This window comes from Microtus ochrogaster, chromosome 24 (genome assembly GCF_000317375.1).
Source record: "Microtus ochrogaster isolate Prairie Vole_2 chromosome 24, MicOch1.0, whole genome shotgun sequence".
NCBI lineage: Eukaryota > Metazoa > Chordata > Mammalia > Rodentia > Cricetidae > Microtus > Microtus ochrogaster.
The window spans coordinates 5,329,568-5,346,635 of NC_022024.1; the positions used below are offsets into that span (position 1 = coordinate 5,329,568).

At 36.0% G+C, this 17,068-nt stretch overlaps 1 protein-coding gene across 3 annotated transcripts in view; it reads left to right on the top strand.

The window, feature by feature from the left end:
- Fam19a2 (family with sequence similarity 19 member A2, C-C motif chemokine like) overlaps positions 1 to 17,068 on the top strand; it is a 461,704-nt gene that overhangs the window by 424,290 nt on the left and 20,346 nt on the right. Inside the window, exon 5 of one of the 3 annotated variants that reach the window (XR_003377962.1) lies at positions 10,503 to 10,744. The exons of the other annotated variants lie outside the window; for them this stretch is intronic. The gene's annotated coding sequence lies outside the window, so the exon portion shown is untranslated. The remainder of the gene's footprint in view (positions 1 to 10,502; positions 10,745 to 17,068) is intronic. 3 annotated transcript variants of the gene reach the window in all.

The window sequence follows — 17,068 nt, forward strand, 5'->3', positions numbered from 1 at the left end:
TCCCTCCCTTCCTTCCTTTCTTCTTCTCTCAGTCCTTCCATCCAACCTCCTCACCTCCTTTCTCTGTCCCCCTTTCACTCCTCCTCTTTTCAGAAACGTGCAGACCTTCCATGTATATCAGTCAATCGTGGTGTATCAAGTTAGAATAAGACTAGGTATCTCCTCTCCTGTTGAGGCTAGATTAGGCAGCCCAGTAGGAGGAAAGGGTCCAAAATGCAAATGAAACTGTAAGAGACAGCCCCTGCTCCCACTGTTAGGAGGCCCACAGGGACAACAAGCTACACAACTGTAACATATATTCCTAGTGCTTAGGTCAGTCCTATGCAAGCTCTCTGGTTAACAATTCAGTCTCTTTGAGCTCTTATGAGCCCAGGTTAGTTGATTCTGTATTTTTCTTGTGGTCCCCCTGGTCTCTCTGGCTCCGATAATCCTTTCTCCCCATGAGAGTGTATTTTAATGAGATTTAAATTGGTGAGGGGGTGCAAAAAGCGCATTGCCTTTGTTAATGTGGGGGTGGACCTCCACCAATCAGTTAAAAGCTCAAATCACAAATGTTGCTGTCCCTTGAGTAACATGGACTATATTTTATACTATATTATATACTATACTATAAAAATATTACTATACTTTTGCCTAGTGGGATGCTTTAACTGCATGTATAACCAGTGATTAAAATAGTGACTCCTTTGTAGAATTCATATATCAATATTTTATTAGTTATTTTGAGTAGAAATTTCTGTAAATTCTAGAATTTTTCTAATGTAGTTTCTTAGAATATTTTCCCTAGGTTTTTAGATATTGTCCTTTATTTTACTGTTGTTATGATAGAGTATAAGTAGATTTTTTTTTCATTTCCTGAAATACTTTTGAATGCCTGCCTGATGTCAGGATCTGTGCTACGTCTTAGGGATAAATTACTTAAGTAAGATAAAGGCTTTGTGTGGAAATCGTTCTCGGTGGTGTTCTAACAGGTTACACTCTGAAGTAGATTAGGGTGAACAGAAAAAGCAAGAAGAAAAGCCTTTGAATCTTTATAGTTAAAATAAACAGGATTTACTCTCAGTCAGTCATCATCCTATGTGGCTTTGGTCTCCAGAGGATAATTCTCCTTATTCCAGAGCCAAGGCTGAAGGGTGCACATGACTAGGCATATCATTTGTTACCATGATAGGAGGACTGAAAAATCAGGACTGATCAGCCCTGAAGCAACAAACCTACCCTTAGCTTTTGTTCTGAAGTTTTAAAGATGTCTATTAGAGAAGATCTAATATGCTGAGCCTTTGTTTTTGTTCATGTCATGAATCTAGACAGATATATAAGGCCATGTGTTACACTAGACTCTTTTCATGGCCACAAGTGCTATCTGTGCTGTGTCAATTTCTCTTTCCTCTCAAACCTCTGGCAGCCAGTGGTCTTTTCTCCCCTATTGTTTTGCTTTTCTCAGAGTGTCATCTACTTGAAATCATATAATATATAGCCATTTCAGTTTGGCTTCCTTTAGTTATTTGTATGCAGTCAAGTTTATAGCATGCCTTTAATAGCTTACTATTGCCTTTCTTCTTAGCCTGGATGACACTCTACTTTATTGATGAAGTTATTTATTATGTTCTTTCCGGAAAAAAAAACCTGGATTGTCCCCAGAATTCAGAAACTATTCATAAACCTGCTAAAAATATCCTTTGTTCATGTGTCTTTATGAAGAAATAGTCTTAGGCATTTTGGGGGTAACTAGCAAGACGTAGAATTGCTAGGTCGTATGGTAAGGCTGTGCTTATCTCTGTGACAGTACACTCTTAGGGTAGCAGTCCTAGTTCACTTCCCCACCAGCAGTCAGTAGAAGATCTTGGTGCTGTACATACAGCCTTGCCAGCGCTGGTGCTGGATTCTGGCCATCCTAACAAGTGTGCACACTGGAAGCTTTCACTAATTCCTTCTTTATAGGTGCAGTATACATGCTTCTTGTTGCCTCTATAAGGTATCCGATGCATTGGGAAGGAAAGTTTTTGAGAAGATACAAAGGAAATAATTCATTTAAAAATTATCTCAAATGATCTTTCCCCAAAAGACTTATGTTTATAATATTTTCAAAAGCATACTATAATAGAAAATATCTAGTTTTTTTCAAACAAACTTATTAGAGCTAAGAATTCTCATCATAAAAGCTTTCAAGAGTCACAGGCATATGGGCATATACCTATTATCCCAAAATTTAACAAGTAAAGGCAGAAAGATTGCAAATTTGATACCAGTCTGGTCTCTATAGTTAGTTCTTACAAATTTACGTAGAATAGAACAAGACAAATCCAGCAAGTTCATGTCTGGCTATTTAACCTTACGTGTATGCACATGACCCTATTCCCTATATGAATGAGGAATAGCATATGTTGACTTAAAATTACCTTTGTATGAAAAAAAGCTCTCCCTAAATCACAGTGGTCTTCAGGATGACTTCAAGAATATCATTAGCTCTACTGTAGAAATTAACAATTGAGGGCCTGGAGAGATGGCTCAGTGGTTAAGAGCATTGCCTGCCCTTCCAAAGGTCCTGAGTTCAATTCCCGGCAACCACATGGTAGCTCAAAACCATCTGTAATGAGGTCTGGTGCCCTCTTCTGGTCTGCAGGCATACACACAGACAGAATATTGTATACATAATAAATAAATAGATAAATAAATGTTTTTTAAAAAAGAAATTAACAATTGATACATTTCTGGAAGGTCCTATCTCTTCTCTCTGTCTATCTTCTTATCTCTCTCTCTCTCTCTGATGAGTCTCATTTATTTTGGAAAGACATGTCTGATTTGCTCTTTGAGAAAGTATTCAAGAATGGGTTTGATGTTTATGAACTCACTTTATCCTAATTTTAATTTTTGGTGTATGCATATGTGTATCATGTGTGTGTGTGTATGTGTGTGTATGTGTATATGCTCTTCTGTGAACATAAATGTGAAAGTGATGTTGGGTATCTTCTTTAAAGTCAACTTTTATTGATAGGGTATGGTGGCTCACTTTGATTTTTAACTCCATACAACATAGAATTATCTGAAAATAGAGTCTCAATGATTGTTTATGTAGGGTTTGCCTCTGTGCATGTCTGTGGAAGAATGCCTTGATTAATGTTAATTAATATAGAAAGACTCAACCTATAAGTGTAAATGGAGACTGTTCACTCATTTCTCAACTTCTCAGACCACACAGAAACTATATGAATTACAACACTGCTTGACCTGTTATCTCAGGTTTCTTATTAATAAACTCTTACATCTTAAATCAACCCATTTTTATTAATCTGTGTATCAGCACAAGTCCCTGGCTTACTGGTAAATATCTGACATCTGTCTCTTTTGACAGCTACATGGCCTCTCTCTGACTCCACCTACTCTACCTATATATCTTTTCCAGCCTGTCTATATTCTGCCCTGTCATAGGTCAAGGCAGTTTTATTCATTAACCAATAAAATAAACACATATAGAATCTGATTCCTTAGGTCTATATCTGTGACCTTGGAAAAGTTACTTGACACCAGCACTCCTTGCACATCTGTGAAATGGAACAATTATGTAAATATTTGTGGATTATTAAGTATTTTAAACCCGTGAACATTCAGAAATCACTTAAAACACCTACTGGCCAGCTGGATGGTAGTGGCACATGCATGTAATCCCAGCACTCAGGAGGTAGAGGCAGCCAGCCTTGTCTACAAGAGCTAGTTGTTCCTGGACAAGTTTCAGAGCTACAGAGAAATCTTGCCTTGGAATACCAAAAAACAAAACAAAACAAAATAGGTACTGGTCACTTGTTAGGGCTTACTCATCTCTTGAGGGAAGTAGGGAAGTACATAAATCTAGTAGGTTGTTAATAGATTAGTAAAAAAAATAGGCCAATTTCCCAATGAATAAAGTGTGAACATTATTATTCAATAGTAGTAAGTCTTGCTAAATAAACACTTGTAGAAATGTCTCGGCATTCTTTTCGGCACATAAGCTCATAGTTAAACAAGGCCTTTCAAAGAAAGCATAGATTCATTTAAAACTGTACTCAATTTCTTTTATAATAACCCAAAAAATATTCTTATAGAGAGTGGGTGAGGTGCTTCAGCTTGATCGTTCAAGCTCGGTAATCAATGATGAAAGTAAGACTGAGTCCTGTCAGATGTTGTCTGGCTTCTACATACATGCCATGGAGCAAATATGTTTGTGTGTGCTTACTGCCTCCCACACAATAAATAAATAAATACATAAATAAATACATGAATGTTATTAAAATGTTTGTTGTTGCTGTTATTTTTAATTTACCAAAGAGCTGGATGAAGTAGGGTGTAGTATTTTAATGGTCATATCACCTGGGACATTCCCATCACTAGTGTGGGCTAGGTCAAACCTATTATGCTTCTGATTGTAAAATCATCTTTGAAGAAGTATACTCCTGGAGCATAAGCTTTGCTGTGTCCTTTTTAGCCACCAGACATTGCTTTTTCAGTTGCATCTTACTAAGTCTATATGAAGTGAAGTACTTTTTTTCTGTCCTTTGCAATTGCTGACCTTAACAAGGGCTTCTTAGTATAATTCTAAGGAAGTCTCACAAAGGTGTCTCTTTATGATTAAACTGTTTTGTTAACCGGGGACAGAGTATACTATGGCTATGTACTGGGCTTTTCCTATATCTGTTTTTATTTTAATCTTAACTTTTTGTGTTGTTTTGCCTGGGGCAGTGTGAAATGATGCTGGCCTGGAGTGGTTGCTGCTTTGGGAAAAGTTTGCTTGCTTGAATGCTGAGCTACCCTTGCCCATTTCAATGTTACTAATACAACATTAATGTTCTCACTAAATCACAAAAATGCCCAGCAGAAACTGATGCAGAAAGTGCTTATAGATATTCAGCAATTAACTGAGGCTAATAATTTCTTTTTATGGAAGAACAAATAAAACCAAAGTGATTCTTTTAAAATAGTACATTTCTACCTAAATATGTGGCAATGTGTTTTGCTCTTAAGTGATGAAAAATTGCATTACAAATTATATGCACAATAAAACTACTTATTTGTTTTCCTAGACTCTAATATAACTTTTAAAAAATGCAGCATTGACCCATACTTTGTACAGGAAATGCCTAACTCTGTAAAAACATAGAATAATATATGTTTTTAAAATGATAGAATTTTAAAAGCCAATGACTTGTCTATGTTTAATGCTTTATTATATAATTAGATTTCCTGCTTTTGTAATAGCATTGAAACAGTGAGAGTAATCAGAGTAAGCAAGGAGGGGTAGATATTGTTTTTGAAAATATTTATTTCAAAGTAAGACTTGAAGGTATTTGAATTGGTGAATCAGTTTCTTAATTTGGACCAAAATTGCATTTATTTTGATTAGCAGTGTGATGAAATAGAGATTAGTTCTATTATGAATAAGGAGATAGGGTTTTTTTTTTGTTGCTACTGTATATAGAAAAAAGAGTTCTATAGTGAATAAATCTAATAAGTCAAAGTAGTGCCATGATTAGATATTCTTAACCCCACACTCTTCATTATGTCAGCATACATCCTGCCTGCTGAAATTATGTCTTCATCATTATTACAGCCAATCACCATCAGGAGATGAACATTCAGGCTAACATAACATCATCATTATTACAGCCAATCATCATCAGTAGATGAACATTCAGGCTAACATTACATCATTGTTATTATATCATCGTTATTGCAGACAATCACCATCAGAAGATGAACATTCAGGCTAACATTACATCATCGTTATTACATCATCATTATTACAGACAATCACCATCAGTATATGAACATCCAGCCTAATATTACTTCTTAACCAACTTCTAATTAATTCAATGGTAAAGAAAGAAAAGAGGAAAAATGAGGAAGTTGAAGTCCACATGTAATTTTTGTTTCTCAATTTTATAAAAATTTCATTCTAACAGAAAGTTTTTAAAAATATATGATAGAAAAAAATTGTAAAACCCAACTGAGAAAACTAAGCATGTGTTAGATAATCTCAAATTCCAACATCTTTGGGCTTTAAAATCGGTCTAGGTTTTTGTGAGAGGCGTTTTTGACCTCCTTGCTGTAATAAGTCATTTATCTTGAGGGTAATAGAGTGTGCCATGAGTCTAATGTGGCTTTTGGCGTGACCCTGGGCTCTAGCACTAGCTGATAATATTACAGTCAGCCTTCCACATTACACTCTCCATGTCTCATCTTTATGATATACATGTTGAGGAACTTAGCTCCGCGCTATAACCAGAAATGTTTGCTCAACACTAACCTTAAACATTTGTTAGAAACTTGAAGTGATTTAGTAGTTTTTAAAAATGTTTTCTGGTTCAAGGAATGCTTCTTTTGGGCCCACCACATCACAGAAATCCTTATGTCTTGAAGATGTCAATATCCAAGAGTTATTCATTAAAACTCAAATTCCCATGAAAAGGGTACTTACTCATTTAGGTGATGAGAGAGATCCTTACGACAGTGGGAAATCCCTTGAGGCTATGCATAAGAGGAATTCAGGAAGCAGGTATAAAGTAGGACCATCTCAGGAAAATACAGTTGTCTAGCTGTACATAACTTATACCATTGTGCTAGACCTGCTCCAAGCATAGTTGTAATGTGTTGGTACCATAAAAGTATGGAAGTTGGAGAATACCAAAGAGAAACATGAAATCCTGCCAAACGCTTGAAGACTTATTAACACCAAGTTCCTCAAAAAAGCTGAGCTGCCATAATTTGCCATTCTCTTTTAGTTATGGTTAAGAAAAATCTTCAAAGTACCTTACCTTACATTCCTTAAATGACAAATTAGTAAACTGTATGTGTTCTGACACCAAAAACTCAAAGAGAATAGGAAAAGAGAAGTGTGATGATCAGGAGAGAACAGTCTGTTTCTAGGACCAGACTCCTAGCCTATGGAGGTCAATGTCAATACAAGGAAATCTAGAGATTGAAAGAGACCATAATAGTCTACGTCACCAGGCACATATCCCTGTTGTGCTCATGGAAGCGTAATGATATTTACAGGGTACTGCCTGAACCACCTTAATACCTTAAACCGGACTGAGAAGAACAAGAATTGTGGAAATGTCATTGGGAGAGGCATAATCCTAATCTCTGGGGGAAAACTACAGCTCTAGTGCCACAGGAACTTTACAACTTTGCAAATACAAAACCTAGCATACAATAAGAAAAATAAAACACCAGACCAGGCATACACGATGACAAGGAGCCTAAGCAATAGCAACAAAAAAAAAGCAAAAATAACCCACAACACTGAAATGAAACCTCAGAGCTGCTCCTCTATAGGAAATGTAGGAATGTCATGGACATTTAAATCAACTAAAGACATGATAGATTAGTAAAAAGTACAAAAGGAACCAAGCAAAGAAGGCAAGGGAGTCAAGAGAAACGAACCTAGCCAGCCATGATGGTGTAGACTTTTAGTCCTGCCCTCAGGAGGCATAGGCAGGTGGATCTCTGTGAGTTACAAGGCAGCCTGAGCTCCAGCCAGTCAGAGTTAAAACAATTAAGGAAATAAGAAACATAAATTTGAAAGCATGAAAGTAAGTGTACAGGGGAATGGTGGGAGACAGGAAAGAGAAGTAGGCAATAGTGTAATAGATTTAATTTTGAAAAAAGGAAAATGATTCCTGTAAAGAAAGTCAGTCTTTATGTCTTAGGGGAGAATGCTGGGGAAGAGGTGTCAGGTATCCTGAATGGTAAATATAGCAGGTCTCTGAGTCTCTCTCCCTTCCTCCCTTCCTCCTTTCATCCCTCCCTCCCTCTCTCTGTGTGAATGTGTTTACATGAATAGTATTATTTGGATGGCACTGAGTCAATCATTTTATCATTGGTTTGATATATTCCACTATAGGAAACCTGATGCTGCTTCAATGGCACCCCCAAACTGGTCAAGTGAGCCACTACTCCTAGGTGTAGTGCCACCACAAAATATTTCATGAGAAAAACTCCCTGACAGTGTTAAGCAGCGGTATGGAAATTACTAAAGAGAGAAGAGCATTTTTAAAAGTAGGATAATTCATAACTGAAATATTAACTGTAATAAATATGCCAGTATGAAGCTTGATGTATCCATTTGGACATTTTCCACATCCCAAGTGGCTAGCCTAATACCAATTAAAGCATCACAGACTGCTATTATCTTCCTGAATTATTATTTTCATGAATTAATTTTGTCTTAAAAATCAGACCTTTTCCAAATGAGAATACATTTAAATATCTGAGGTACAAAAGTGAAGTTGAATGTCAGGACCCATAGATATCTATAATTTCAAATTCTAAAAATACAGAACCATGGGAATAATGCTAGAAAAATTAATAGCTGAGAAATTGGCCTATGGGGTCACCTGATCATGCCTCTAGGTGTTTATAGAGAATTCAAAAAGTAGTTCTATTTCTGTCTGAAACTGCTTATTACTTTTGTTCATATATATATATATATATATATATATATATATATCCATTCATTAATCTGTTCATTCATTTACCCATACGCATATCCATTCATTGCTTTAATTTTACATTTGATAAATATAAAAGGTCATTTAAATGCCTGGAATACTGCTTAGTCATGAAAAATGAAGCATGTGTTATATTATATTATATTATATCATATTATATTATATTATAATATAAAAGCCTTATATTAGCTCTTAACTCTTAAACCATCTTGTTATAATGAAATATACCTACAGTATAAGACAAAGTTCTGAATATATGGATCATTGAATTCTCTCATCTGTTTAGAACTTTAAACGAAATACAGATGCTTAATGTGCACCATTAAGAGAGTGACACAGATGGGCACAACAATTTAGCAGAGCATAATATGTGTACCCATAGAGACTTTGGAAAGAAGGAGTGACCAAACTAGTTGGTTGGTCTAATGCTGAAGGATTTTATGTAGATTCTGATTTTATAGATTTATCTTTTTAAGTGATGGCAGCAAAGGGGAAGAGAAGATACAAAGGACAAGGTAAATCAGGGAGTTATTTCACTTAGACAAACCAGAGGGACACAGTCCTTGATTAAGAAAGTGATAGTGGAACAGGAAGTGGGAGGAGATTGGGAGGATGCGTAGAAGTGGGAAGAGCAAGAAATGTGTGGGCAATAGTTATGTTTTCAATGGGGGAATATATAGAATTGAAGAACATTTTTCAAAAAACATGGTTTTGAGCAATGTAAAGGGAATGGAGCATTAGGAAGACATGAGTGGTGCATATCTCTCGTTACTGGATTTTTCTAGAAGATATGAAACTCTCCTATATTTCCTTGAGTTTCATCCTTTGTCTTCTGCCACTGGCATCCACTATCTGTATCAGAACTGACCCATTCTATGGTAATCTTTGCTTGGGTGTGTCTGGAGAAAGTCAGGTGTTCTTGATGGCTGATGAGCAAATAGAAGTTCTGCCCTACCCTACATATTGCCTTAATTTTGCATTTTTTAGTTTGATAAGGAGAGGCAAAGTTAGCAATAATGGCAAAAGAAATGTTCTTATTATTCAAAAAGGCAAAATCATTCTTAAATTGTAAACAATATTTAATTTCTATTATGCCATGTTTGGTCTTTTCTCTACAGTGAATTTTAACTCCTCTGTCCTCTCAAATTCATCTAGGAAATGTTATAGTTTGATTCATTCTATTAAAACCCATCTGTTTTCTGATGCCAATGGATGACTTCATCTTCATATGATTTATTATGAATAATAATACTATTTGTATTTTTCTCAAATTATTATTCAAATTACATATTCTTTGGGAGAATGGTGCATAAAGAAATTTGTGAAGGCCTCTATCTATAATATATCATAAATTACAGCTGAAATATCATGGATATTATTCAGAGTGTTCATGGGGATCATAGGATTAATAATGACTAAGACATGTGAAGTTGGCTTGAAAAGCAAGTGCCCATGGGTGGTGAAACTTAAACATTAGTTAAAAGGCTTGATCTCTTTTACCTGCCCTAAAGTGTGAATGATCTTAGTTTATGCATCAACAAGCTATAAATCACTGCAGGCATGGATATTCAGATAAGCCTATGAATGGTTATGACTGCAAATATGAAATCTTAGGATTCCAACTGAGTATTTCCACATAATGTTTCTATGATTCATTGACATTTCAATGTTAAGATATTTGGCTGTTGAAGTCTTTGTTATTTCTTGCTTGAATTCAATGAAAATTTCTTCTTTGGTTTGTACAAAATATTTCCCAAACTGTTCACAAGGAAAACTTATAATCCCTGATGAAATTGCTTATAAAAGCTGTTTAAGCTAGCCCTACTTATTGTATGTGTTCCACATTTATAGCCTTCTAAGAGCAATAGAGAACTATTCCCACTGTGAGCTTGTTCGAAGCAAAGGACATTATTGTCTTGTTGTCACTTTACACTTATTAAAATGTTCCCTTTCTCCCAGCTTTGAATCCTGTGATATTCTGTGCAACAGTGGAGTGCTTGACATGTGCTTGTTCCTTAGGCAAACGTGTAAAACTCTTCACGTTGGAATGGAGAAGTAGAGAAGGTTTCTGCTGTGCCTCATGACAATTTTTGATTTTCCGCATTCAAATTTATTCTGGCTCCACGCTGGAGCAATAGTTATGGCGAATCGTAGTGTTGGTCGGATTCTGAGGAAGGGGCAGAAGTTTCCTTGAGAAGTAAAGATTCAAAACAACTCCAGAAATGAGCACCTGTCTCCGTTCATTTCTCACAGAGCAGCAGGTGTGTACCCAATGTTCACAGGGTGAACTGTGACCTACTCTTTCTTATAGCTTTCCAGCTTGGTTTCAGATGGAGGAAACAAAACCGGTACAATGTTAGAGATCAGAGGGCAAAAAACTGACTCCATAGTTAATAAAGAAAGCAATGATTTATTTTAATAAAAAAGAAACAAATAGGAAGAGTCATTATTCTCTGAACTGACTCACAAAGCCCACAGGTTAGATGTTGTACCTACACTAAGACAATATGTTACCATTGGTGAACCTTATGCTGTCACCACCAGTGGCCCTGCAGTGCCACGTGCTTTAGAATTGAAAACAAAGCATAAAACCCTAGTATGTTGCTGAACATCTGTCAGTGTTCAACCTGCCTATTATTTATAAATATGCATGAAGAGCACTGAGCCAACAGGCTTTCACTTAATCTCCATAAAACAAATCCTGACAGACTTCTTACCCAGTCATTCTTTATGTATTAGAATTAAGACTGAAAGCTATGTTGTGTTCTACCTTAAGCAATGACACACACACACACACACACACACACACACACAGACACACACATATACATATGCATATATACCAACTTTAGAAATCTGAGACTATTGAATTATATTATTAGGAAGACCCAGGGAAGATAATAGCTAGGTGATGCTGTGAGTTGGTGGTGGGTGCATAGTCAACACATTCTCCTTGTTAACTATTGTTGTCTATGATGTTGTTTCCTTCAGAGAATGGATTTTAAGTTTGCAATGTACAGAAAGGGATTTTAAAAAACTACTGTTACATATGGAATGATCATCACTAAAACTAATTAAATGGAAGAAGATAATACAGCATGTCTTCCTTCTGGAATGTTCTCAGAATACTCTGACTTTGTCCTTCCACAACTCACACCACGTCTTTTCACCATGAAATCCCTGTGTTATTTATTTGGACAGGCATCCCAAGGAAAAGTTACTGAAAGCCATTTCTTCTGTAACTCAAGCCAACCAGGACGCTAAGAGAAAATATTCTTAGAGATCCCAAACCACTGTGAAGGATACCTTCAATTCTGGTCCTTTTTCCCAAGTCCCACTCAATGCCAGCTCACTTAGAGGCAGTTTGTGTACTTTACTGCTGCTTCCATTCACTCTGACTGCAGTGAAGCTGAAATTGGTGAGGAGTATAGTTCTTTACTAGCCTTAAATTTTAACCTAACACTTTACTGCAGAAAGTGGGTAAAAACCATCCATTCAAATTATTCTGTATAAATGAGAGGTGAATTCTAAACAACAAATGGAATATCAAATATGGCAGGTGAAGCACATTCCAACTGAACTAAAAAAAAGTCTAATGGTTGCTAAACTTTTCAGTGCTGGAATATGTAATTCATATCTTAAAAATATAGTTAGATTCTCTTCAGGCATTTATTACTTTCTTGAAATATTTTTTATACTTCCTATGATATCCATTCTTTTCCTGATTCCTTCTAACTCTTATCTAAATTTACCATTTTACTTTCTGTGATTATGTGCTGCCTGCAACAGAGAATGTATATGGGGTACCAGAAGTAGAAGGGCATCTTTTCCTAAAAAACTCTGAAAAAATGCCAAAGGCATTTATTAAGCACCCAAAGACAAAGTGAGGAGTGGTCCATTTGTTAATAGCAAATGTCAAGCTGAGATTGAGTTGTTTGTTCCTGAAGGGAGAACAGTTCACAAGAGGTAGCACTAACACTCATCTGCTTCTGTGAACCATGTAGGAGGGTTTGAAGTTCTAAGAAATAGTGTAAATCCATCAGATTAGAAGATTCTATTCCAGTAGAGGTCTTCATTTGCTCGGTGCATGAACCTCAGATGTTTCCTCCATGGGAAACTCGGTAGCCCTGCACTGATATAATAAATTGCACCCTTTAGAAAATAAAATACAAGTGGCAATGCCACCACTGAGTTTAGGGTGTCCAGGTGATTTAATTCTATTTGGAATTCAGGCTTCTTAAGCAGAATCTTACTAGTTGGGGCTAAGAGAGGAATTAGAAACTCAGTCCAAGTGACAATGTTGGCAGCTCGGAGCACTAAAAACTCAAGAGATTTTAAAGTTAAAAACTAGCAGGCAGCCATGGTGGTGTAAAAGCTCTGGCATCTGTGCCAGCAAGAAAAGGCTGTCTCAGTTCATCTCATCTAGGGCTATGATCTGCTGTAAGTGCAGGGAACTGAATGTCACATCCAGGGACTCTTCACCTCTCTGCTTCCATGAAGCTCACACTATGAGGATTTCGTTAGCCATCTGTAGTTGTCTGGAATACTCTGGGTTGTCGGAAACAACCCCCTTTCCAATTACCTACACCCGCTACAATTTTCAAGAATTTAGTAAAAGAATTAACTGAAATTTGTTCAAGATTGTTTAGTCGTCATGCTGGCTCTTGTGAAGTATTGGATAGATGATTGCTCAATGTTGAACCAAATGTCACAAGTGGTCAAGCACCATAATTCTATGGAAGGAAAAGTAAACTGTGATATGAGCTTGCAGTGATGGTCAGAGCTATATATACTATGTCTATTACTGCGAAAGTAATATATACACTTAATTTGTGCAGATGAGTGTATTTATGAAAATGTTTCATTTGCTGCTGTCTTGTAGCACCTTATCTGTACCTGAAAGCTCGCTGGGAAGCCTGCTTGGGCGTGCATGTCCTTACGAAGCAGGTGTTTTTCATGTTATGATACCTTATTGTATAATATGCTTGGAGACACGGTGAATATGTTCATGGATAGTTAGGACCAAATTAATGGCAGCTTTTCTGAGCTTAAATCAAAAAAATCTGTTATTGTGGAATAATGATGTTTTAATTGCACACTTAGTATACAGATAGTGAAACCAGAGCTAGATTCATGTACTTGTGAGAGCTGCATTAAAAAAAATTCCTTTGCAGTGAGCAGCAACTCTTTTCCAAGGAAGAAAAAGTTCATTCAAATAAGCACTCAAGATTATGAAGGCATTCTGCTGCTCCTGTGCCTTTATTGAGCAGAATAAATTTGTTGGATTCCTAGTGTAAAATGGTGTCTATTTGTGCTGTTATTAAGCCGCTACTATAAAGGTTGGGCACAGATGGCATGTAAACCTGCTACTTTGTCACAGAAATATTGCCACACTTTCTTGCCTTCTACTTGCTTAAATAAAGAATGTTCATTAGTACAAAAAATAAATGTTTTTCTAATAACATGGGTATTTTAGTGAAAATGTAAGTCCCTTGGAATGAAATTACTTCCCTGCTCAAACACACCGTCTCTCCATTAATGTATGTATGTGACTCATCCTATAATGACAAGGATATAAATGCGATTCCAAAGTGCCCCATACCAAGACTTTTAAGGACTTAACGTTGCACAAAGACTATGCTATTCTGTAATTGGCAAAAGATATACATTGATGCTGTGGAGACTTGGAACTGATCTCACAAATTTACACAGATTGCAAACTGAAAAAAAGAGAGAGGTACGATAGCATCCAATTAAAGAATAATAACATCAAAGTAAACCTTGATACAGCAGGACATCTTCACATCTGCATTTCATTGTTGCGTGGTCACAGTGCAGGTTTTATTCCTGGATAATTTCCTAGATATATGTCCTGTGTGCAAAGTCTCATGGAAGTCAGTTCAAAGAAAACACAAAGAAAAGGCACAAAGAGAGTGGAGATAAGAATCTGAGAAATGCATAACACATGCCCAATGATAGGGGAAAGTCAGAAGTTACTGTACATACAGATGCCTTATATCTAACTCAGAGTCCACTTAGTGCTTCTCAGATGTACATGGATGTAGAGTCAATCACCTGAGCAAAGGCCATGCTAAAACACATGTCTTTGAATAGTGGTAGTTACAATGCAGACACTATGGAGTTACTGACTCTGTCCTTAGCCCAGGTCTGTACTTCTTGCCTCACTGCCTATGATACACACATTAAAAAGGATTGCTCCATGAACATCAACTGCCTGCAACTGTCTTTAGCCCAGGTCTATACTTCTTAGCTCATGGCCATAGGATGTAAATGCTAGAGGCCTGATCTGTACCTTGAATCACTCTGAACCATCTACAGGATGGATCATTGGCCCCTGGCAGCCAGATGCCATGCATCAACCTTTTAACTACTATTTTGTGTACTTATCTGAAACACATTGTTTTACCCACAGCTATTCGAAAGTGTGAAATTCTTGATATATGATGCTTAAAAATAATATTATTGAAAGAGTCAATTGCAAGGTGAGTTACTATAAAAACCAGAAAATTAACACCAATTCATTCAATATTTCTAGATAACAGGCAACAGTAACACTTCTTGATGGGAGTTCTACACATCACATTTTGTGTCTTATTTGAAAATTATCATTATTACCCCTTGATAATTTTTAAGATGCATTTTCTGGGAAGTACTCTTTGCAAGGAATGTTTGATTTAATCATAATAGCAAGTGTGTGTGTAAAGATAATAATATTGTTCTAAAATCGGACATGGGAAGGTGAAGGTTCATGCAGATTAAATAATGCTTTTAGACCCACAGTGTTTGAAAGCCAAAGAAACTGGATTTGAACCCAGAATCTGCCTGCAGATGTCATGTGTCTCCTACAAGGCTTGTATTCCACTTATTCCCTAGTCAGCAGACCTTTGGAAGAAAAAAAATTAGACATTTATGAGCATAATCGTATTAAGAGTTTTTTCAATTTGCTTTTACAATTGGAGAAAGAAAATATTGGAATGTGCTTCCAGTGTTCAGTTTGATGAAAAATTAAGGACATTTTATAATTTATAGTGCTCTAAGTATAAAGAGCAAATAGCATAAGAATAATGGACTTTACTTATTTCAGATTTAACTAGTATCTTATGTGTTGCTCACTTGATTTTCTTAGTTCAAATTGGTGTAGAGATCTCACATACATATCTGAGAATCTAAGAAGCTATCTGGAATAGACATTTTTGGACAGGTGTAATTGGATGCTTCAGTCCTTAACACTTGTGTTTATTGTTATTACATTAGCCCCTTTATCCTTTTGAGTCTCTTAAGCATAGCTGTGGTTGATACAGGGGAAGCAATTACTGTTATTAGTACTCTTTTTGAATATATGTGGGTTCAGCTGTCCAACAGTTGAAATGTAACATGCCATTTGATAGGCAGAAAATAAGGTTGCATGAAAAGGAACGGTTCTATGACACAGTAATTCATTAAAGGCAGATGTGATGAAGGGTGATTATAGCATGTGGTCCTGGGGCAAACTGGGTGATTTCGCTGTCTCCTATGTGAATGTTGTCCTGGGAACAAGAAGGCAGCATCCACGGAAACAACCTTGGTTGTCTATAGTGTAACCTGGTATAGCTAATGAAAGCTGAAGATCTTAGAAAATGGAGACTTTTATCCAGCATTTTGGGCCAATAAATAAATTAATTAATAATTAATAAATTAATAAGTAAAATAAAGTTTGATATTTTCTTGATAATAAAATTTTAGTGTAAATGTGGTATTTTACTTCTTAAAAATAGGGTAATGCTTATATGGTGTACTAATAACATTCCTTTGTTAAAATTCCAGATTAAATAAATACTACTTAAGCAACACTTACACACTGAACATTCCAATTTATAATTTACAGCAGGTGCGATGTTAGCTTCACTCACCCAAAGAATGAGCCAGAATTTAGGATTGATCACTTGAACTTCTTCAGTGAGCCCAGAAATTGTTAAATGATTGATGTCTTTTGTTTACTTTTAGTTAATGATTTTGTCTTTAAATGTTATTTTAATTATGCCTACTTGGTAATTCAAATTGGATATGGCATATCTATACCCCGAATCATGTTCTATATCTAAAATAATATGTTGGAATATATTTGAAAATGTGTATGTCTTGTTGGTTCTGCCATCATATCTGGTATGAAACTAGATGTTTCCAGGAGGTATACAGATAGATGCTCATGAGCTCATTTTATACTATGTTGAAATCATTTGTTTATTTTCATTTGTATCCCTCAAACTTACCTCAATTTCTGTCACAATACTTCTCTCGCTCTACTTTGAATTTCTTTTCCTCAGATTTATGCATTAGGACAATTCCATATCTAAAATTGTTATTTCATAGTGTTGTAATGCTGGCAAAACTGTATGTTTTTATAGGCATTACAATGCTTAGATCTCACAGAAGTTAGCAATATCATCAACAATTTATATATGAGAAATTTGAGAGGGATGGAGTTTGAAATGGACACTATAGAGTAATCCCACACTAGCTCAGAATTGAGTATAATAAATGGTTATTGATTTAGGGGTAGACTCACAGAACATAGTCCTCTGCAC